Below are 24723 nucleotides of genomic sequence, written 5' to 3' on the forward strand. Positions count from 1 at the left end.
CTTCCGACTGGCATATGCGATCACCCTTTCTCTGCCCTGTTGGTTTTGTGACAGTACGGCTCCCAGCCCCACATTACTGGCGTCTGTGTGGAGGATAAAAGGCTGGCCATAATCGGGGTAGGCCAGGATCTCATCCCCCGTGAGGGCCATCTTCAACTGGCGGAAGGTCTCCTCTTCCGGCTTGTCCCACTTGAAGGGTGGCTTTTGACTTCTGGATTTGGATTGACCTATCAGGAGGTCCTGCATTCGAGCTGCCATCTTAGTGAACCCGGGGATGAACCTTCGGTAGTAGCCTACCAACCTGAGGAACTGCCTCACTTCTTTGATGTTTGAGGGGCTTGGCCAGCTCTTGATTACTGCGACCTTGTCATGGTCGGGGGCTACTTCTTCTGCACTCACCACGTGCCCTAGGTACTGGACCTTCGGTTTCAACAGGTGACACTTTGATGGTTTCACTTTCAGGCCATAGCCTGCCAGGGCTTCGAACACCTCTGCCAGGTGTTTTAGATGGTCCTCGTACGTCTTCGAATAGACGATCACGTCGTCCAGGTAAAGTAGGACTGTCTCGAAGTTTCGGTGCCCTAGACAGCATTCCATCAGCCTCTGGAAGGTCCCTGGTGCGTTGCAGAGCCCGAAGGGCATACAGTTGAATTCGCTCAATCCCATCGGGGTGGTGAAGGCAGTCTTCTCCTTGTCAGCCTCTGCCACAGGAACCTGCCAGTACCCGCTAGTAAGGTCCAAAGTAGAGAAGAAGTTAGCTGATTTTAGGGCTGCCAAGGACTCCTCTATCCTAGGTAACGGGTACGCGTCTTTATGGGTGATACGATTGATTTGTCTATAGTCCACGCACATTCTCATGGTACCGTCTTTCTTTTTTACCAGAACCAAGGAGGCTGTCCAGGGGCTACAGCTATCTCTAATGACCCCAGCTTCTTTCATTTCTCTCAGCATGCCCTTTGTGTCCTGATAATGTGCAGGGGGTACAGGTCTGTGTCTCTCTTTTATTGGTGGGTGGCTCCCCGTGGGGATATGGTGTTCCACTCCCTTTACTCGGCCGAAGTCTAGCGGGTGCTTACTAAAAATTCTCTCGTACTCCTGAACCACCCGGTAGACTCCTTGTTTTTGGTGCAGGGGAGTGGAGTCAGCACCCACGTGGAGTTTCTGGCACCAGTCCTCCTTTTGTTTCTGGGAGCCATTACCCTCCGCCTGTGGAGATGGGGGCAACGGTTCCACGGCCCTGATAACTTTGTGTTCAACAGCAAACAGTTTGGCAAATGTAGCGTACCTGGGTAAGTGTACCTCCCTCTCCCCAATGTTGAGGATGCGAACGGGCACCCTCCCATGACAGACATCAACCACCCCATGGGCTGTCAAAATGGTGGGCCTGCTGTCTGAGTACACGGGTTCTACAATGGCTTGGTAGTCTCTGCCTCTCAACCCGATTGCAGTCCGACACCAGATCATCATTTCTCTTTTGGGAGGCATGGAAATGGGGAATGGGTCACTCCTTGTTACGCTACCGATCTCACCACCAGACAGTTCTACCTGCTGCCGTCTCATCAGAGCCTTTATCTCTTTGTTGAGGACTCTCTGTTGGCTGGAACTAGCATTCACCGCCACCTGCTGTAAAATTACAATTATCTCTGAAAGACAATTTTCAATCACGTTAGTACCCACAGATATTTTAGGGTGACTTTCACAACGGTCAATGTCCACAATAATCACCCCCTGTGCCGACAGTTCAACTTTACCAATCTTAATGGTCATCTCTTTGAACCCCATCTGCGGCAAGGGCAAGCCATTACTGGCGATGATGCTCAAGTCATTGTCTGGATACCGTGTTATATCAGCATCAGTCCAATACTGCTTAAAAAGTACATAAGGGATAGTAGTTACTTGCGACCCGGTATCCAGCAAGGCACTCATGGGGATACCGTCCAGCACCACGGGTAAAACCGGGCGCCCCCCGACGTACTTATTACGCCAATTGTATGGGCCTGGTGATCTTATGCCTGGGGGTTGGCCCTCTGCCCCAGGTTGGACCCGTTTAAATTACAGTACCTGGAAATATGTCCGGGCTGGCTGCATCGACGGCAAATGGGCTATCCATCCTCTGCGTAGTGGTCTGTGGGCCTCCCTTGGAACGACGGGGTCCTCCTCTGTCGACGCCACGGGACATCCTCCGGACTTGAAGCCAACTCGATGGGTCTTGACGGGTCCACTTGTAACGCCTGGACGGTCCTGGTCAACGCCGCGATGCTCCTGGTCAGCTCCTGGACTTGGTGGTGCAGATCTTTCGATGGGGCTTGGTTCAGGGCCTGTGCATCGGCCCCCACAGAGTCCATAGAAGAGGGCGCCACCTCCTGGTGGTAGGTGAGAGCAGGGCGCCGGGGGTTTATAGCGCCACTTGGTGCAGGTTCACGGAGCACCCTTATGGCCCTGTCCTTGAATTGGGCAAAGGTTAGACCAGGGTTTTGAAAGAACATGAGGCGCAGCTGGTTTCTGTGCACGCTAGACAGCAGACCTTCTATGAATTGTTCTGTTAGTAGCTTATCTGTATCCTGCACGCTGCCAGGGTCAGCTTGTTTGATGGCTCTCAAGGCTTCCTGCAAATTTAGGGCATAGTCTCTGATGCTGTCCTGTGCCCGCTGTTTACAGCAATAGAACAGTATTTTGATCTCTGCTGAGGTACGGGTGTCAAAGGGACTCCGCAGCCGGGTCAGAATGTCCCTTACAGTCCTTTTCTCCTCACCTGACCATGATTTCACTTCCCGCTGGGCTGAGCCGGTTAACTGCCCCGTCAGAATGCTCACTTTCTGTTCTTCTGTCAGGGGATAAACTTTAAATAGACTGTGTAGTCTTTCTTTAAAGTCAGTTAAGGTATGGGATTCCCCTGAGTATTGGGGCAGCCAGGCTGCTCCGGGGATGTAGGGCATGGAGAATGGCATCACCGCTGCTGCAGCCACGCTGGTGGTAGAAGGTCCCTCCACGTCCGTCATCTTCCTCCCCCCTAGTTAAGCGTGGCCTACCTTCCGTTGATCCTCTTCCGTAGGCCGCGGCTCCGCTGGTGCTGCTCCGGGCGAGGACCTTGCGTCGCATCCTGGTGACGTCAGCGTCGCTCTCACTCCTTCCAGGACCTTGCGCAGCGTCGGTGCATAGGGCGGGGCTTCGGTTCTCGCGCGGTTTGGACGTCCACGCCCCTCTTCTTCCCGCGCGGCATCTTGAAGATGGCGTCCTATGGCGGGAACACGGCTGAGGATGGCGGGAAACGGCTGAAGATGGCGGGAAACAGCTCCGGATGGCGGGAAACCTCTTTTGCAGGTAAGTATGACGTTTTTTCCAGGCACGCAATACCCATTTGTGGCGGGTTGGTCACAATCCTGCCAAATATGCCAGAAAGCTGACTCGCCCCCTGGGCCGTGGGATACTCAGGGCCGGGCCTCTGGATGCGGATGGGGAGTAGTAGTGGCGACCCGGTCCTGTGCTCAGGGTGTCAGGCTTAAAGGGGAACCGTCTTTTGTTATATGTATGGGAAGTTCCGACTACGCCACCAGTGGATTGCGGTCAGGGATAACCGCCGCTGCAGTGCAGACCACTGGGTTGATGTAAGTGTGCAGCACTGAGTAGTATAACTCCCTACGGGAGGAGTGTAGCCCCAGGGCAGTGTAAGTGGATGATGGAGGGGATGATTCCGATCGCAATAGCCAGGAAACGGAGGCCTCTTGAACAGTTCAGGGTCTTTATTGGAACAGGTGAGACGACCCAAAAACAGTCCCGGCTAGGAGGGGGCCTGGATGTCTGAGAACAAGTGGGAAGCCCTCCTGGTCAGGGTGAGGGTGAAGGCCTACCGTGCTATCTGCACTCTTTCTGGCTATTTCCCTCCTCGTGGTGTAACAGCCAACGTTCCTGAGCTCGCCGTGTCTTCTCGCCCGTATGGCTTGCAACTTGGGTCCCTTTCTACTCTTGGCCTGGTGCAACTTTGCTGGTCCCTTCTGCTGTGGCGGAACCTCCGGGCTTCTTAGGCCAAGGGACATACAATCCCCTGCGGGCTGGTTATTTGCTGTAGGACTTGGAATCCTAACAGCCTCGGACACCAAAGTCCGGTAGATCAGTTTCTCTCTCAGCCAGGACAGGCTCACCTCGCCTTTCGTCTCTGGCTCGTGGCTCCTCTACTGCCACACGACCTCCTCAGCTACAGCTGAACTGACTCTCCCTTCTCTGGGACGCCTCTCACTTCAGAGACAGGTCGTCCAGCTCTCTCTAACCCTGCCCCCAGTTCCAGCTTTTATAGGGGTAGCCTGCTCCCCCTACTGGCCTGGGACAGGAGGTGCTGCATTCGAATGGTCCCTAACCAGGGAACCTCCCCCTTGCTCTCAGACACAGCTTTATTAAACATTTGTGGCATCCAGGCCAGGATGACACATATACACAGCCTGCCTGATATTTCTACAGATGGATTAGTCCTCAGAAGGACTGTTTGTTGAGATGGATATGTGTAATATACTTGTTTTCTTACTACACTACCTAATACACAACGAAATCTCTTCCTAGTTCAGCAGCACCTCTCCCTACACTGCCTGATTGCAGAGTAGACTGACGAGCATAGTGGCGCCAGGTCTGATATAGACCTGATGATGCTGTGCGGCCAGCCAGTCACTATAATACCACAACCAACATGGCTGCGGCATTACAGTGAGTGGCAGGCTCTAAAGAGCGCCAAACATGCAGGGAGGGGACCCGAGCATCCGCCCAAGCATCTCGCAAGTACTCGGCGAGCTCTGAGCATCTCGAGTACTGAGATGCTCGGGCAAGTACCGAGTACTTGCGAGTATGCTCGCTCATCACTAATAGACACACATGTACAAGGCACACATATGTATATGGCACACACTTCTAGACACACATGTAGATGGCACACACTTATATTCACACATGTACATAACACACATATGTACACAGTACAAGTACACATGTACATGACACACACATACATGTCACGCACTTATAGACACACATGTACACAGCACACACATGCTGCACAACAAATGCTCAGAAGATATACACATTAAACAAAGAACATATACGTAGGACAACTAATGTTCATATAAATGTGACACAGGTACTTTAGATGCAGTGACACAGAAACACAGAGCAGCCAGTACAAGGTTAATAAACAGGGGGGGGGGGGATTTATTGTAACAGGGTCAATCTCCACGCAGGGAGTAACAGGGGAAATATGGGGACAACAATGGGAGTAGCAGGTAACAAGCTATAACTGACAACACAGAGTTTGGCTAGATGTAGCAGAGTAGAAACGGTTGTAATCGGAAGTTTTACATTTAGCTGACTCTTGTTCCCACAAGGCAGTTGTCGGCTGATGCCAGTGTTGTTTTCTTCTGGCTTCCCCGCCTAAACAATGCTCCGTCTTCTGGCAGCAGCGGGCGGCCTTCGATTTGACCCACTGAGCCCCTAGTCCATAACACTGCACCTCACTTGCTCGGCTCCACGGACCCTGTGTCTCTTCTCCTTCTAGTCGGGCTTGACCCCAACTGTCCACTGCCTGCTTTCCCGTGCAAAACTCCTTTTCCTCCCTCTTCCTAGACACGCGCCCAGCTCCCCGGTCACCTGACCCCTGAGCTATGGCTCTGGACACGCCCCCAGCTTCCCGGTCACCTGACTCCTGTGCTCGCAGTCTGTCTTCCCCCAGCAACCAGAGGCACGGCCCCGGCAGTTCCGGATCCCTTGTTCTGAAAATACTTACACCCCGGTCTTCCCCCTTACACTCCCGCTCTCCGCTGTTGCCATATAAACTGATCTTGTTCTTAACGGTGAGGGGTCACTCCTGCTGTTGTCCGTTCTGACCAGTGTAACTCAGCTTGACTGATGGGGGGTGCAGGGTCACTTGGATTCCCAGTCTCCACCTGCCCGGTGGCTTCAACCGATGGTGTTCCCTACCCGCCTGCACTGGGATCTGCAGGTAATCGAGTGCTGGGGCTCGGAGGTAGAATCAACAATTCTTCCTCATCCACATTGTGGCTTGGGGCAACTGTGACAGGACCCTCTCTAGAAGCAGGTGATCCTTCTTCATCTTTGTCATCTTTAGACAGACAGGGCCGCAGCATACTACGATGAACCACTCTGGTAGGGGCTCCTTCAGCCCCCTCGGGTTGAACTTCATACACAGGTCCTTCAGCGCCATCCCTGCGCTTCACTCGGTGCTTGGTCCATTCTCACCGCCTACTTAATTTGCCCCGGGGTCGCCTGTCTCGAACCAACAGCCGCTCCCCGGGCCTCAGACCTGTCCCTCGAAGAGGCAATGTCTCATGATGTTTGAGCTCCCAAAACTTTTGCTGTACCAACCATCGGAGGGTCTGCAGTCGATGCCGGTGTTCACAGACCCAGGAAGACATCCCCGTCCGTGGGTAGTCCTCCTTGGGGTCCAGCTTTAACTCGGTAATCTCTCGCCCCTTTCACCCGAACAGTAAAGCATAAGGAGTGAACCCCGTCTTACTATTCACTCGGTTGTTGTAGACCCACACCAGCTCGGCCACAAACTCAGGCCATCGTACCTTCCGATCTTCCTCCAACGTGTGGAGCATTTGGATCAGTGTCCGATTAAAGCGTTCACAGGCCCCATTTCCTTGAGGGTGGTAAGGAGTAGTCCGTGACTTCTCAATCCTGTACAACCGGTGCAGCTTTTCCATCACCCGGCCTTGGAAGCAGGCGCCTTGATCGGAATGGATCCTCTTTGGGCAGCCGTAGACCCGTATGAAGTCTCGGCAGATGGCCTGCGCAGCAGATTCGGTGGTCTGGTCTCTGGTCGGGGTCACCACCGCAAACTTTGTCTGTCATCACCAAGCAATGTTCATACCCGAGATGCGCCGGTCCAACAGTCAATAGATCATCAGCACCTCCAAGGGGGCAGAAGTCACAATGGTTTGTATGGGGACCCGCTGCTCTGGGGGCTTAACCAATTCACAGCTCCGACATCTTCGACAAGTGTCTTCTATTGCTGCTCACAGTTGGCTGTGATACACCAGCCCCTTCAACCACTGAAATGTCTTCTCTGGTCCGAATTGAGCCCCTCGTTCATGAGCCTCCTTAGCCACTACTCCGACCAACTTCTCTGGGATCACCACTTGCCAGGTGATCCCAAACTTTTGCAGTAGCTGTACCCATCGGTACAGCAGCCCGTCTCGCAAACAAAGTCTCTCCCATTGTCCCAGCATTTTCAGCGCCCCGGGGGACAGGGTACTCCTCTCCTCTCGACTGGGGACCTGTCTCAAAGCCACCCATTGATGTAATTGGCCAACTTCTTTGTCAGTCTGTTGTAGTCAGACCCAGTCATCTCAGAGTCGTGAAGGGAGCGACTGGCGTACGCAATCACGCTCTGTTTCTCCTCCTGTACTTGGGATAACATGGCTCCCAGACCATGTAGGCTCCCATCAGTGTGGAGTATGAATAGTTGGGAGAAATCCGCATGGGCAAGTATTGGGGCCTCGGTCAGGTCCATTTTTAGGGCATGGAAGGCCTCTTCCTGGCTGCTTCCCCACCGAATCGCCCGATTCTTGGAGCCCGCCGCACTCCCTTAAGTAGCTCCAGCAATGGGTTGGCTATGCGGATGAAGTTCTTCACGAATCTTCGGTAGTACCCGGCAAGTCCAAGGAAGGCCCGAACGTCCTTCACTGTCTTCGGGGTAGGCCACTCCTGTGCGGTGGCCACCTTTTCCCAGGTGGGCCTGACTCCTTCACCGGTCACAGTATGACCGAGATATTCGATCTGTTTGCCGAACAGGTGGCACTTCTGGGGCTTCACCTTTAGGCCATGACTCTGTAGGCTACTCTGTATTTGCTCCAGTCTCTGGAGGTGGTCCTCGAAGGTGACGGCAAAGACAATTATGTCGTCAAGATAAATCAGTGTCACCTCGAAGTTCAAATCGCCCAGGCACCTCTCCATCAGACGCTGGAACATCCTAGGGGCGTTAGTCAGGCCGAAGGGCATCCGATTGAACTTGAACAGTCCCATGGGTAATATGAATGCCGTCTTCACACGGTCATGTTCGGCCACAGGCACTTGCCAGTACCTGCTGGCCAGATCCAAGGAGGAGAAGTATCTTGCCTTCACTAAGGCCGATAGGGAATCTTCGATTTGGGGTAGTGGGTAAGAGTCTCGTATTGTACAGGCATTCAGTCGTCTATAGTCCACACAGAACCACAGGGTCCCATCTTTCTTTCTAACCAGGACAATCGGGGCTGCCCACGGACTCTGACTCTCCCGTATCACACCATTCTGTAACATATGGGCTAGCATCTCCTTAACCTCTTTATACATCTGGGGAGGTATCTGCCGGTATCTCTCCTGCACTGGGGCAGCGATCCCCATGAGAATCTTGTCGGTAATGGCTTCGGTGCAACCAAAATCATCCTCATGGCGAGCAAAGACTTCCTGGTACTGCTCCAGTACCTCCTCAACCTGCTGCACCTGTCAAGGTGAAAGTCCCGTCAATTCAGCCCGCATTTGTTCTAGGATTCTTCATCCCCCCTTCGCACTAGCACTGTGGGATTCCGGCGGCACGGTGACTGCCAGAGTCCAGGGGTCTCTTCGTACAGCGGACAGCTGTACCACATCAGGTTGCACCAACTTCTCTGGCATTCCCAGAATCTGGGCTATTTCCGCCCTGGGAGTGAGTGTGAGATCACCTTTGCCCAGATTAATGCACCGCACTATAACATTGCCACCCTGGATGGTGGCCAGTGTCCGAGCCACCAGGAGTCTGGGGGGTACTTTGTCCATCGATGTTGGTTCTATCTGAACTTTGACCCCCTCAAGAGGTGTGCAGGCCCATGCAGGTAACGTGAGTACAGTTTGTCCTGGTGGTAAGTTGAGCGCCGTAGCTGCTGGTACTATTATTTTCCCCTGGACCGTCCCTTCACTCGACGTCTCCTGAGCCTGGGCGGCACGAATTAATTGTTGAAAAGCTCTCCTTTGAGGGATTCGTGTGTCCCACCGGTCTAGAGGAATTTCCTTTGGCTCAATAATCAGGATTTGCCTGATCTCTTTCAGCATATTCATTCCGAGGGTCACCGGGGGTCCACTTCCGGTTCCCCCTGCGACCAAGACGACCCCTTTTTTTCCCACATCTTTTCCACACACTCGGATCTTCATCCATACCACCCCTGCGACTGGGATTTGCGAGGTAATTGATTAGCTGCCGTGAGTCTAATTACTGGTCCGCATTCAGGCTGCGCTATCTCTGGAAATTGCTGTTGAAAGTAGGCTTCTGTCATCGCAGTCACTTCGGATCCCATGTCAATCAGGCAGTGAAGAGCCCGACCGCTTATTTCGGCCCAGACAGTCGGGTTGGTAGAAACTAGGTTCTTGGGACTTCCTCTTTTTCTTTCCCCTTCCTTAGGCTTTGGGCTGTGTCCCCCAAACACGGAGCCTTAGTTTAATGGCTGCCTCGACAGGGGCCGCCCTCGGCTAGCACAGCCCCTGGCGTAATGTCCTGCGCCTCCACACTTCCAGCAGGTCGTGTCTCTGTCTGTGTAGTGCTGCCTCACTTCTCTATGGAACTATCCTGCAGGGCAGGGCCTGAATTCAATTTTTTCCCTAACTGGGGCAATCGATCTGGGTATCTCTGGTGTCGGTGCAGGGGTCTTCTTGAGACTGGAGCATTCACCCCGTATCTCCTGTATCTCCGTTCGCATCTCTCGAGCCCATTCCGGTTCAGCTGCAGGCGGGGTGGGTACCTCATTACTCTGGACCATCCCTGCCAGGGCTGTCGCCCCCATCTCCTGCTCTCTCACATGTGCCTCCGCCCCCACTTCTAGAAAAGTCATACGTGGGTTAGCGCGCAGGCACTCCCGCAAGGCCTTCTTCAGCTGCACATCCCTGAGGCCTGTCACAAATTGGTCCCTTAAGATCATGTCAGGGGGGCCCATTCCCAAATTCTCCATGTTGTCTTTTCTAGTGATACAGGCATGCACCCTCTTTAATGCATTAACATACTGCATCACAGTCTACCCCTCCTACTGCACTTGGTGAAACAGCCGTATCCTCAGCTCTCTTACATTGGTGGGATCCCCATGCATCTCCTCCACTTTTTCTACAGTATCCAGGTCATGAGGAGGGCGGTACATCACGGAGTGCTGGGCCTCGCCGTCCAGGGCCAGTAAGGCTATTTCGGCTTGTATAGCTGGGGTCATCGGATGCATACCTAACATACTCCTATCTCTCTCAACCCAGTCCCACAGCATCATATTGTCCCCGGTGTAATTTGGGAGATTGCTGTGCATGGCCCCCAAGCTAGATCTAGGGGCTCGCAGGATGGACTGATCTGCAGTGTCTGTGTCTAAAGACTGCATCCTACCGACTACGCCAAATGTGACACAGGTACTTTAGATGCAGTGACACAAACACAGAGCAGCCAGTACAGGGTTAATAAATAGGGGGGGGGGGATTTATTGTTACAGGGTCAATCTCCACGCAGGGAGTAACAGGTGAAATATGGGGACAACAAGGGGAGTAGCAGGTAACAGGCTATAACCAACAATCCAGAGTTTGACTAGATGTAGCAGTGTCGAAACGGTTGTAATCGGAAGTTTTACACTTAGCTGACTCTTGTTCCCCACAAGGCGGTTGCCGGCTGATGCCGGTGTTGTTTTCTTCTGGCTTCCCCGCCTAAACAATGCTCCGTCTTCTGGCGGCAGCGGGCGGTCTCCGGTTTGACCCGCTGAGCCCCTAGTGCATAACACCGTGACTCGCCCAGGGGGATATGTGGGACTCAGTACCCAGGCCTTTACCTTCTTGGGATGTCACGGCAGTCGGCTCCCGGGCCCGTACCCTGAGGTCACTCTTTAAAAGGGGTTTGTTACTCAAAGAGATGAATAACAGTGTTGCCACCTGTGGTTCCCTGTAATGGGTACCGGCGCTGCTGCAGAGCTCTGGAGCAGATGCTAGGGCAGCTTGGTTGGTGCTGCTCTCCACAGGCAGAGCACAGCTTCAGGGCAGTGTAGGTGTAGATGGTGAGGCTAGGCGTTGTAGTGCAGGAGGGATAACCTGGTAGAAATAACTGACAGAAACAGTGGGGTCCAGTCATCCGAGTTTACTCAGTTATTTAGGTTCTTCAGGTGGCACTGTACAGGTGTCAGCCTCCCACATCGCGCTGCATTTACCAGGCAGGGGTTCAGCACTCCCTCAAGTATCTCAAGAGCACTTAACGGGACCCCTTTCTGTATGTTCCTTCCTTAGCCGACTTCCCACGCTGGGTCTCTCCCTCCTGCCCTGCGCCTCGCCACACAAAGTCCCGATCAGGTACCTTCAGATCCCTCTGGGCAACTTAAAGTTCCCAGACCTGACTTGGTGCCCTTTTCGGCGGCTTAGGTGTGAATGTGGCAACTGCACCTTGAAAGTGCAGAAGCCTCCGGTTTTCCAGCCGAGACTTGAAGTAACTCGGCTAGTCCAGGGACCGGTGCCCTTCTTGTGGCCTGATCCCTCTGATGCCTGGCAGATTCGGGCATACGGGTGCCGTCCTGCACTCACCGTACCCCCTGGGATCCCTTCTATTCCTGGAGCATTCCTCCCTGACTCCCCTCTCACTCGTGGGCCTCTCTTACTAGGCCCCACTCTGGAGCAGAGCTCCTTAGGAGACTCTGCTCCTCTCCTCTCTCACTGAATCCAAGACTGACCTGCTACTCTAAGATGGCTCCCCTTTATATACACCTCCTATTCAAGTACTCCCCTGGTCTACGTCCTCCACCCACACCCAATACTGGTTCCCCCTCACTTTTGGTTCCCCCCACTCCAGCTAGGGACGGGGCAGCAGAATAAGTGCATAATGCCCTTCCAACCGGCCTGGAGTAGTGTAGTGTTGAATGCAGGTGGTGGGGTCCCGGGCAGTACTCCATCCTTACCTGAGAGAAGGAGATGCCACACCTCTGGGTGAGGTGCAGTACCTCTGTGGCGACTGAACCCTCAGGGGCGCCACAACTGCACATCCTGTGCTTCACGGATCCTGTGTCTTTTCTCCCTCTAGTCGGGCTTGACTCCAACTGTCCAATGCCTGCTTTCCCGCGCAAAACTCCTTTTCCTCCCTCTTCCTAGACACGCGCCCAGCTCCCCGGCCACCTGACTCCGGTGCTCGCAGTCTGTCTTCCCCCTGCAACCAGAGACACGGCCCCGGCAGTTCCGGATCCCTTGTTCTGAAAGTCGTTACACCCCGGTCTTCCCCCTTACATAAACACATACAAATATCTCACAGACAGCACACACTACACATACTTCAGATACCCACAATACACACACTGCTTTGTGTTGGAGAGAATGAGATGTTCCACACTATGAGTTGCAGCTTCTCCTGCTCACAGCAGCATTGTCCCAGCAGACACCGCCCTGCCCTCTCCTCTGCTGGGAGCTGACAGGAGCAAGAGGAGCTGACATGAGAGGAGCAGTTTCTAACATCACCATGAGCAAACACCAGAAAAGAAGAGATGGAGTAGCCATGAACCATCAAGAAAGGAAAAAGACATATTTTATTATTAGAACATATAAAACAATTTATTCTATGTGCCCACGATGCAGAAATGCTCTGGACTTTTCCTGAGCGTTTCTGCATCTCCCTGGCAGAAAAAATGCATGCGGATTTTACATGCATTTTTTCTGCCAGGTAGAAACGTAAGTGAAGCGTTTTTAACATGCGATTTCGCATCACTTGGAAAAGTGCTTGACAACTTGGTCAAACTATATAAATCCATGCAACCGGCATGGATTTACATAGTGTGACCAAGTTGCGATGCTGCAAATGCAGCATCAATAGTAAAAAAAAATAAAAAAAACATTATACTCACCTTCAGATGGCCCCCGGTCTCCTAAGCGATGAGTCCGGTATCTTCGGCAGCTCCCGGTGCTCTAAAAAGGACCTTCCATGACATCATTTAGTCATGTGACGGTCACGCGTAAACATCACATGACTAAATGACGTCACGAAAGGTCCTTGCAGACCACCGCTGGAAGCCAAGGAGACAGCAGCACCGCTCAGAGAAGACCGGGGGGCGCCAGAAAGGCGAGTATAAAGTTTTTTTTTTATTTTAATTCTTTTTTAACTACAGGTACTATGGTACCGGGGCTGGAGGAGAGTCTCCTCTTCTCCAGACCCAGGTACCATCCGCGCATTAAACCGCATGATATCCGCATGTGAACGTGTAGTCATGCGGATGTCATGCGGTCCAATGCAAGTCAATGATGGCTAAAATGCTGCAATTCCGCAAAATAAATGGTAGTGCTGCGGATTTTTCCGCACAGCCATGCGGATTATCATTGGGGAACATTGCAGACCTTCTATTTTTTAAGCATTTCCGCGGCGGAATTGGCGCTGCAGAAACGCTTAAAAAAACGCATAGTGGGCACACAGCCTTACATACAAAAAAATAGGTCTTTTTTAGGAGGAGCAAAGAAGTAGGAGGCTATCCATATAAAGTATCATACATGGGAGTGCAAAAGCAATTCGCTTTCTCAAGGGGGAGGTGCTCACACAAAAGATCTCGTATCAGGATATATAAACATGTCCCAGCCGGTGGATCCAATTAGGCGGCACATAGACACAGTAAACTGAGCCATATTGGTAGATGGCCAGTGGAATACCCTGGCATCTGAATACACTGAGCATGCCCACATTGGTGGCCATTTTTAAGAAGTCTGGATGAGCACAGCCATATTCTGGGTGTCTAATAGGTAAATATACATCATTCTCTGAAAAATGTGTGTCGAGCAAACACAAAAGAATGACATACAAGATAACTGAATGTTGTTTCACAAATATGAAAAAAGAAAATATAATATGACAAAATCAAAAATACATAAAAAAATATATATAAAAGGAGAAAAGGGAGGTGGGAAAAAAGGAAAGGGGAAGGGGAGGGTAAAAGAAAAAAACGGGGACTATGAAGAGAGGCAAAAGTGACAATGAAGTAGAAAAATATGATTAAATGATACCTAAATAGGAAGAACACCAGAATGAAAATGAAACAAGTAAAAAAGTGAACAGAGTAAAAAATAAAAACTGTGTAAATATAAATAGAAGACAAAAATAATACATGATTAGGGGTGCAGGTGGCACCATGACTATTGGTGATAAATTAATTTCCATTATAGTGCAAGAAAAATATAAAGTATACTACAGCCAAGGGTATATATACAGTGCTGGCCAAAAGTATTAGCACCCCTGCAATTCTGTCAGATAATACTCAGTTTCTTCCTGAAAATGATTGCAATCACAAATTCCATATATGATCAGAACCTCAATAGGACAAATAAACAATGCGCTAAAAGCAAAACAGAAAAGACACATTAAAATTTAATTTCAGGAATCCAAGAACATAGCTCATAATATGCAAGTCCGGGAATGTATAGGGGAGGGAATGGGAGAGAAGCTATGAGTCTTAAGAATTGAACAAAACTGAGTTTTTCATTTAAAGCAATGGGTGACAATGTATTCACTCGTCACTATCCATTTGCATTCTCGTTGTGCCAAAATTAGTCTCGCATTTCCACCCCTAATACCACAGTGAACTCTATCAATGCCCCTGACTTTAAAAGGGTTGTACACTACTATTCAAAATAGCCCAATGTGTTTTTATGATGAAAAGAAGCTTCTTTCTAATTACCTCCCGCTGCTGTTTCTGCCTGTGAGCGGTGCTATCACTCCCCGCTCACAGGCATCACATGACCCCCACTGACATGACGTCAAGCGAGGCGTGACTCAGCGTTGGGGTCCCTGCAGTGGCTTCTGGACTGTGGGCGGGGTTACCGCACGCGTCACACCTAGCATCCACGGCGCGCTTTCCCAATGAATGGGGAGAGGAAGAGCGCTGGGTGTGATGCGTGGGGTAATTCCGCCCACAACCCAGCATCTACCGTGGAACGCAGAAGAGAGACCGTCGGCTGCATCCGGAATCATGACGTGACATCAGCGGGTGTCAGAGTCGGCAGCCAGGAGTCACGTGATGCCTGTGAGCGGCCAGTGATAGCGCCACTCACAGGCAGAAACAGCAGAGGGAGGTAATTGGAAAGAATATTCTTTTCATCATAAAAACACATTGGGCTATTTTGAACAGTCATGGACACTTTGGCTTTGCTTTCAACAGTGAAAAATACCTTTACCGGTAAATGACATTTTACTACCTTATCTGCCCATCCTGTTTCATTTATGAAGGAGGGACTCTGAAAGTCACAAAGCCTATTTTTTTAGGGCCATCAGGCGGCCCTTACTATTGTTAAAGGGCCAGCAGTCGGCCCTCACTATTGTTAGCGGGCCATCAGCTAGCTATGCTTTGTTGTTCCCATTATTAATGAGCGGGTCTCCTACACTGGTATAGCATATGCAGTGACTGTAAGGCCTGCCAAAAATTTAGAAAAACCCCAATACACCTTTGAAGACACATAGAGGGCCTGATTTAAAAAAAGAATTTCACATTATTAAGGAGCAAATCTCCTATACTGTTATAGCGTATGCACTAACTGTAAGAGCTGCAATTAGGACACACTCCAATACCCCTTTGAGGAGGCCTCAGTAAAAAAAAATGTTCCCTTTACAAAGGAGCGGGTCTCCTATATGGTTATTGCGTATGCAGTGACTGCAAGGGCTGCCAAAATTAGGACGCACTTCAAAACCCTTTTGAAGAGACATAGAGGAGGCCCTCAGTAAAAAAATGTTCCCATTACAAAGGAGCGGGTCTCCTATACTGTTATTGCGTATGCAGTGACTGCAAGGGCTGCCAAAATTAGGATGCACTCCAAAAACCCTTTGAAGAGACATAGAGGAGGGCCTCAGTAACAAAAAAATGTTCCCATTATGAAGGAGCTGGTCTCCTATACTGTTATTGCGTATGCAGTGACTGCAAGGGCTGCCAAAATTAGGACGCACTCCAAAACCCCTTTGAAGAGACATAGAGGAGGGCCTCAGTAAAAAAAATGTTCCCATTATGAAGGAGCTGGTCTCCTATACTGTTATTGAGTATGCAGTGACTGCAAGAGCTGCCAAAATTATGACGCACTCCAAAACCCCTTTGAAGAGACATAGAGGAGGGCCTCAGTAAAAAAAAATGTTCCCATTATGAAGGAGCTTGTCTCCTATACTGTTATTGAGTATGCAGTGACTGCAAGAGCTGCCAAAAATTAGGACACACTCCAATACCCCTTTGAAGAGACATAGAGGAGGGCCTCAGTAAAAAAAATGTTCCCATTATAAAGGAGTGGGTCTCCTATACTGGTAATGCCCATGCAGTGACTCCAAGGGCTGGGAACAAATTGGACGCACTCCAATACCCCTTTGAAGAGACGTAGAGGAGGTCCTCATTAAAAAATTACGAATGTGGTGTGGGTAATACCATCTGTAGCAGGAAACCAGCTCCTGTTTCTCTTCCCCCTTATTAGCACCCAATCCACGTTGAGATGAGATGAGGCTGGTCTGTGTGGCATCACCCTGTATGGTTCTTTGTTCCATCTCATCGTGCTCCGCCTACAATGCCTCATCTTTTATTGTGACCAGCAAGCATTTCAGTAGACAGAGAATCGGGATGCTAATTATGATGTCATCACCGCTCACCATCTTGGTGGAGTCCTCAAAGTTTTGGAGGACAACACAGATGTCTGACATTCATGCCCACATCTCAGTACTTATGTGTGGAGGCTGACCTGAAAGCCGACAGGCGTGTTGAAGCTGGTACTCAACAACTGCCCTGTGCTGCTCACAAATCCTTCCCAACATTTGCAAGGTTGAGTTTCAACACGTGGTGACATTGCACACCAGTCGGTGAGCTGGAAGTTGCAAATGCTGCTGAAGCACAGCAAGGGCGGTAGAAGCTGTGGGTGACTTTCTGAAATGGGCACACATGCGTTGTACTTTGACAAGCAGCTCAGGCAGATCTGGGTAGGTTTTGAGAAACTGCTGAACCACTAGGTTGAGCACATGGTATGTGTGGGAGGTTGCCTAGCTTAAGAGCCGCCACCAGGTTCCTGCCATTGTCAGACATGACCATGCTTGGCTGTAGGTTCAGCAGTGAAAGCCACAGATCTGCCTCCTCTGGTACAGCTATAAATAACTCTTCAGAGGTGTGCGATTTGTCCCCTAAGCATATTAGCTTCAGCAGTGCCTGTTGCTGCTTGTCCGAAGCAGGGCTGCAGTGCTTCCAGCTTGCGACTGATGCGGTCATTTTGGAGATGGAGGTTGAGGAGAAAGAATTGCAGGAGCTTTAGAATGTGGGGGCAACTCTGAGAGACCTCTACGTCGAGAGTATGTGTTCCATCCCAAGGTCTGACTGGGTCCCGGCTTCCATTATATTAACCCAGTGTGCAGTCAGTGAGATATACCGTCCCTGGCCAAGTGTCTGTGGTTAGGTGGAGCTTCCCAGTAACTGCGTTGTTGAGGGCACGGCTAATGTTCTGGGACACATGCTTGTGTAATGCGGGGATGGTACACTGGGAGAAATAGTGGCGGCTGGCGACTCATTACTGAGGGACGGCTGCCGCCATCAGGTTGCGCAAAGATTCCATCTCCACGAGCCTAAAAGGCAACATTTCAAGCTTAAGCATTTGAGAAATGTTTGAGTTCAGTATTGTGGCCTGTAGGGCATTGGCTGCGTATATGTGCTTGCATTGGTGTCACCCGCAGACACTTTTTCAAGACCCTGGCGTTCGGCCCACCTAGTCGGGGGCTTTGCTGTCATGTGACTGAGCATGCTGGTAGTTGTCAGGCTGGTAGTTTTTCTGTCTTTGCTAATGCTGGCCTGGCAGATGTTGCAAATGCCCTTTTTGGGGTTATCTGGACAGTCTTTAAAAACAACTAGACTTGGGAAGATCTAATAGTTGTACTGGCAACTTCCATTGTGTTGGTGTTCCAGGGAACTGTTGGCCGCTTTGTATCTGTGGCCACCATACTGCTTGTTCCTGCCTGTTGTGGTGTTATGCCTCCCTCCCCCTGTGTGCTGCGGTCCTCGCTCTGCAGGTCACCTTGCTAGATTGGGTCAGTGACTTCATTGTCCACCACCTCGTCTTCCACTTCCGCACCCTGGTCTTCCTCCTGATTTTCTGGCAATTGTGTCTCATCATCATCTACCTCTTGCGACAGTAATTGCACTTTCCCACCATCTCCTTCGTGTAACCATGGCTGCTCAAATTTTTGGACATTGCTACATACGATCTCCTCTTGCCCCGCTTGAAGCTGGCCGGGCGAGAGGCCCGAATCTATAGATGGAAAAGTGAACAGCTCTTCGGAGTGTCCAAGTGTGAGATCACTTGTCTCCGGGCACTCGGCATGGTGGGAGGAAGGAGGATCAGGATGAGGAATATATGGTTCTGATTCACGGCATCTGAGACTTGACGGTGTGGAAGACAGGGTGGTGGTGGCAAAGTGCCTGGAAGCATTATCTGCTATCCAACCAACAACCTTTTCACACTGTTCTGACTTCAAGAGTGGTGTTTCGCGCCCCCTAGTAATTGGGACAGGAAGGTAGGTCAACATAATGTGGGTGTTTACTGTGCTCCCTCAGCAGGCACAGTTTCATCTTGCCCATGGCCTCGGCCTCAACGTGCACCATCACCATCACGTCCACTTCCCCATCTCTTGCCACGAACCTCTATAATTTTAAATGGAGCGTAATATTTGGCACGCTCCACAATATGTCTGTATTATTACTGCACTAATATGGATCACGTGTGACGACCACGGTTTTAGGCTTTGGCCTTGTAGTACAGTATTGGTCAGCGACCAAGTGTGAATAGGTTTAACAATACACAGATGGCTGACTTTAAATGGAGTGGAATATTTGGCACGCTCCACAAATTGTCTGTATTATTGCAGCAGTAATATGGGATCACGTGTAAGGATGGAAAAGTTTCTCTGCTTGCACAAAACAGCTATGTGAATAAAATAAAAAAAAATGCCTGTATTCTGCTAACACGCAAATGGAGAAGAAAAATAGAGTACTGTATTGCTTTTTAAACAAATAATCAGGATTAAGAGCAAAAAAATAGCCCCGATATGTAGGGTTATGGATATCTGAAACAGCAGCAGCAGACAGAACGTGCACAGAATGTGGAATAGACCCTATTGTGCTTTATACACTGTCCACAAACCCAGCCTAACTCCTACTATCCCCAGTAATATATGCAGCTGGATTAGTCCTCAGAAGGACTGTTAGTTTAGATGTATGGGCATCATGGCTGCGGCATTACAGTGAGTGGCTGCCTATCCCTGCATGTTAATTGGCTCTCTAAAGAGTGCCAAACATGCGGGGAGGGGGCCCAAGCTCCCGCCCGAACATCCCGGAAATACTACTAGAGCGCCGAGCATCTCGAGCGGTGAGATGCTTGGGCGAGCACTGAGCAGTGGCGAGCACTCTCGCGCATCACTAATATTTACCTATTAGACTTCCAGAACATGGCTGCATTAGTCCGGACTTCTTAAAAATGGCTGCCAATGTGCACATGCTCAGAGTATCTGAATGCCAGGGTATTCTGCCAGCCATCTATGACGCATAGAGCAAATGTCATTGACGTCACAGGTTCATATTGTACACGACATGCGAGCGACGCAATGATTTGCGATGGGTGGTGTTACCAATATGGCGCAGTTCACTCTGACCATGCGCCGCCTAATTGGATCCACCGGCAGGTACATGTATATATATCTTGATAGATCTTTTGTTTGAGCACTTCCCCCTTGAGAAAGTGAAACACGCGTTGGGGCAGGGTCAGGTGTCCCTATCTCAATATACCATGGATAAGTTTTGTACTATGCTTAAATTTGCTGGCGTGCTGTGTTTTGCTACTGGCATATGATGCATTGTGGCTGCTGCTTCTGACAAGTCTATGAATTTACATTAGATTTACATGTTTAATTGTGTCTGTGGTCCTCTACATTTTTGGGCTCTTGTTTTGCCCTTTCTACTGGTCTATGGAGTTTATTTAATCCAAGTCAGTGACATATGTATATTTACCTAATGTTGCTGGTGGCATGATATTTTGCACTCCCATGAGTGATACTCTGTGTTACGGGTCCAAGTGGTAGAACCTCAGTGCTGGTCTACCTGCATAGCTTCAGGGGAGGATGCCGTGGTAGAGGCCTGTAGGGAGACTGGCCTTTGGAAGGTTGGTGCAAGGTGCAAAGATTTCTTCTCACGGATCACTTCCTTAGAACCCTCCTGGTACCGGATGTCGATCCGTGTGGCCAAAGACACCAGGTCGTCAAGAGAGGAAGGTATGTCACGACTGGCTAGTTCGTCCTTGATCCATCCAGAAAGGCCCTCCCAAAAGGTAGACACCAGGGCCTCGTTATTCCAGGCCAGTTTAGACGCGAAGGTCTGTAACGGCACCACGTACTGGCCCACAGTGAGACTCCATTGGCGTAGATGAAGAGAGGAGGCAGACGAGGATGTACGGCCGGGTTCATCAAAAACCCTGTGGAAGGCCGAAAGAAAAGCCTGAAGATTCATCACCAGGGAATCCCCTCTCTCTCATAGGGGGTTGAGCCACGCCAACGCCTCTCCGGTAAGATGAGACATGATAAATGCCACTTTAGCCCGGTAAGAAGCTAACTGATGAGGCAAGAGCTCGAAGTGCAGCGTGCACTGGTTGATGAAGCCCCGACATAGAGCGGGATCACCGCCAAAACGTGGCGGAGGAGATAGCCGGGGTCCTAAGCCGAGGGCCACAGTGCCACTGGGTTGAGGTGTCGCCAAAGCAGATGCTGCTTGGTTAGAGGCGACAACAGCCAGAGTGCACAATGCATCCATGCGGGAGTTAACAATCCGCAGATAGGACAGAATTGTAGCAGGCTTGGCTGGCAGACTGACAGGAGGACACGGCTGATAGACAGGCAGGCTGCACTGGGACCTGAGAGCTGGAGAGAGTGTTTAGAACACAAACAACAACTTTGCACAGGCACCTCCATTTTGGAGGAGGTGCCTTAAATAGGGGCAGTCCTCCGGCCATTGGCTGGTGATTTTTTTAGGACGGCGGGTGCGATCACTTTAAGAGGGAGGGCGTGCTCGTGCCACAAGTACAGTGCCTGGGGATCTGCGGCGGTGTGCGTACCCCGGGCAGGCACTGCCATGAAGCCAGAGTGTGGAGCTGGGGACGTCGGACCAGGGCCGCGGCGGTGAGTGGATTGGCGTCTCTGATGGGCTGGAGGCAGAGATGCCGACGCTACATTCTGTATGGATAGGACCACCTTCTTTGTTCCTCCTAAAAAAAATACCTCTTTTTTTAATTGCATGTAAATTGTTTTATATATGTTTTAATAATAAAAAATATGTCTTTTACCTTACTTGGTGGTACATAGCTACTCCATCTCTTCCTTTCTGATGTATGTATGGTATTGGAGTACTGCATCCTTCTCATCATTTCCTTATATATTAGGTGTGGGGAATCACTCCACCTTCCCTGTTCCTAGCCACATTTACCTATTATGTGCTTTTTGAATATTTTGTTCATCACCAGGAGTAGCACAGCACACAGGTAGATACTAAACAACTTATCTGGGAACGCAGCTTGGTAGGTGCTGGGTCTCTGGCTCTCCCTGCTCCTCAGAGGCGCTGTGCAGGAGGACAAGAGCACTGACCAATGAGCACTTCTATCGCTCTGATGGGGAAGGTTCAGAGGCCAGTGCTCTTATCCTTCACTGCACGCTCCTCTTTCAATGCCAGGCCCTCACCAAAGGTCTTGAAGTTCCCCAGAGTGCAAGGCCTGTGGTGACATCACAGTCACATGACAGGTCACATGATTGTGATGTCACTACAGATTCTGAACCAGTCTCTACATTGGAAGCTTCACTGATAATACTATTATCAGTGAAGTACTTGTTGTTGACTCTGGGGGCCTCCAAGGGAGTGGAGGCCCAAGCAGATGCCTAGTCTGCCCTGCCCTAATGCTGGCCCTGTGTATTCTGAAGGATGATGGGGTCTGTATTCACATTTAATATACCATAAACACTGGCCAAGCACTATATCCCTCACAACAGTGTCATCGACAGATCCCCATAACAATGCCTCATCCACAGATTCCCTTAACAGTGCGATAACCACAGATCCCCCATAATAGTGCAATATCCATAGATTCCCCCATAACAGTGCGATATCCAAAGATCCCCCTTAAAAGTGCAATATCCACAGATCCCCCATAACAGTTCAGTAAATTATCGAGTTTCCACTAGTGCTTTTATTAGGACTTTGGCTAGGATAGTGGTGCTATATGATGAGCAGTCGGGACAAGTTTGATGGGGGGAGGGGGTGGGGAGAGGTCAGAGGAGCAGCGGACTGTTATTCTTTTTTTAACTTAGTGTTTGGAGATTCGGAAGTCAATCAGGGTGCAGAAACCATCCACAATGTCCAGACACAAGGGCTTGTGTATTTGGCTGCCGAAGTCACATGTCCCTCTCCATATAAAAAGTGGACATGTTGTTGTTGGTGCCATTTTGTCAATGTAACAGGGCAGAGAAGCTGCTCCTTCTGCAAGTAGTCAGATAGTTAACTAGGCGGTTTGTTCTCAGCTAGTTCAAATAGATAGGATCCTGTGTGAAATCGACCTTCCAAAATTATCGGTCCACATTTCAGAATCAAAACCCTTTGTACTAATAGTTTGGTCAGACACCAGTCCACATTTCAGAATATAAATCCTTTGTGCTACTTGTATGATCCAGACACCAGTCCACATTTCAGAATCAAAAACCTTTGTGCTAATTTAGTGACAGGTGACTGACAGGTCTGGGCCTAGGTTTGTGAAATAGCTGGTTCAAAGAGGGGAAGGGTACATCCAACATGAGTGGGAAAAAGCGAGGTCATGGTGGAAGGGGGAATAGGCTTGGTGTTCAAAGTGTACATTGGGTAGGTGGTAATGTTAGTCAAAGCACTGTTGAACCAACACCGTCATGTCCTATCCAAAGACAATTGACAACTTCTGTTACTGGATGAACTACTCCACTCCCTTTCTTTGGCAGCCTCACAGCAGTATGTCTTGTAGCTGAGGGCCAGAAAGAGCATGTGCTCCAGTGGATGGCAAACGCTGCATCAAGAGGCCTCTCCTCTTCCTCCACCTTGTGGTCCGAGCAGAATCTATACCCTCGTCACCAGACGTTAACCCCCGAGAGTGGAGGTGATACTGATGAGACACAGATACTATAGGCGCACACGGACTGTACTGTGCTGTCAGGGCAGAAAGAGGAGGAGGGTGACTCTCAGGGCAAGGAGTGGGAGAACAGAGAAGATGACGATGAGGTGGTAGATCCCACTTGGTGTGAACCCAGAGACATGCAGCTGTGTACCTCAGCAGAAGAGGAGGAGGATGATGAAGAAGTTACATTGCGGCTTCCCACACAGATACTGAGTGATGCAAACATGACAAGCACAGCATCCTCAGCCACAACTTTGGCTGTGGCCAGCAGCGGTTGCGGGTCTGCAGTTCGCAGGGGCGGCAATGGTTGCCTTTTTGAGACAGCAAAGGATGTCAACTCATGTTATCTGTCAACTTTCTAAAAAACTACTCAGTAGAGGCAAAAATTCCAATAATTTGACTACTTTGTGCATGAACTGGCATGTGCACGATCAACATACGTTTGTGTGGGAATCTCACTGCACTAAAATGTGGACTAGCAGGCCTCGCCAACCACCGGCCGCCCCATCAACCACATCTGCTGCTTCTTCCTCCTTCATCACCGTGGCAAGTGTTCTCACATGGGTCTCAAAACTCCCACTTGTTTACCCACTACAGTTTGGGTGAGTGAAAGCCTGTCAGCTGTTACGGAAGTGGGCATGCCTGCTGTTTTTGTTTCACCGAGCACACCACATCTTTCTCAATCCACCATAACATATCCGCCTGCACCTCACTCGCAGTCCAGCAGTTCGTCGTGTTCACTCTACTTCACCCTCTCTCAGCACAGCACCCAGTCCTCGGCCCCGCAATTTGTGGTCACATAAAAGATGGTTTCCTCCTACACATGCCAAAGCTAAGAGCTTGAACTTCACCATCTCCAATCTGCTGGCCACAGAAATGCGGCCTTTCCGCCTGGTGTTTACAGATGGTTTTCGAAAGCTGATGGCTGTTGCAGTCCCCCAGTAGCAGTTGCCAAGTCGCCATTACTTCTCTAAGAAATCTGTGCCTGTGCTACACCAGCATGTCGCAGACAACATCACCTGTTCCTTGAAAAAAATCAATGTCTGACAGGGTGCATTTCACCACTAACACCTGGACGAGCAAGCATGTCAAGGGACGTTACATCTCGCTGACTGGGCACTGTGAGTGACTCTGGTGGCTGTGGGGGCAGATGGGGAAGTGGCTGCTCCACAAGTTTTGGTCATTGTGGCTGCGTTCCCAGCCGGACCGCTAGCGGTCACCGCAGTTTATTGCCCTAGCTGGAAACGCAACCTCAATGACCGGCAGTGAACTCTATAATGTCACCCCTAGTCACTGAGGCTGAGCTCGCAGCAGCTCATTCATTTGGAAATGTTTGGGCTTCCTTCATGTGTGTTGCCTGAATTTGGCAGGACTCTCAGAGCACCAGGCCTACACCTGTCACTCATCCACCTGTTACTGATCAATGTTTAAGCTAGAAATGCTGGTCCAAGCCCTGTCCCAGGCCAGGTCCCATGTATCCATGCTACACAATTATACTATTTGTACTCTGGGTCAATTGATGCCAGTTTCCCTAGTGTCTGCCCTAATTTGAGCTGTTTTGGC

The sequence above is a fragment of the Phyllobates terribilis genome, unplaced genomic scaffold (assembly GCF_046119375.1).
Source record: "Phyllobates terribilis strain yellow unplaced genomic scaffold, ASM4611937v1 Scaffold_13__5_contigs__length_258822181, whole genome shotgun sequence".
In the NCBI taxonomy this organism is placed as follows: domain Eukaryota; kingdom Metazoa; phylum Chordata; class Amphibia; order Anura; family Dendrobatidae; genus Phyllobates; species Phyllobates terribilis.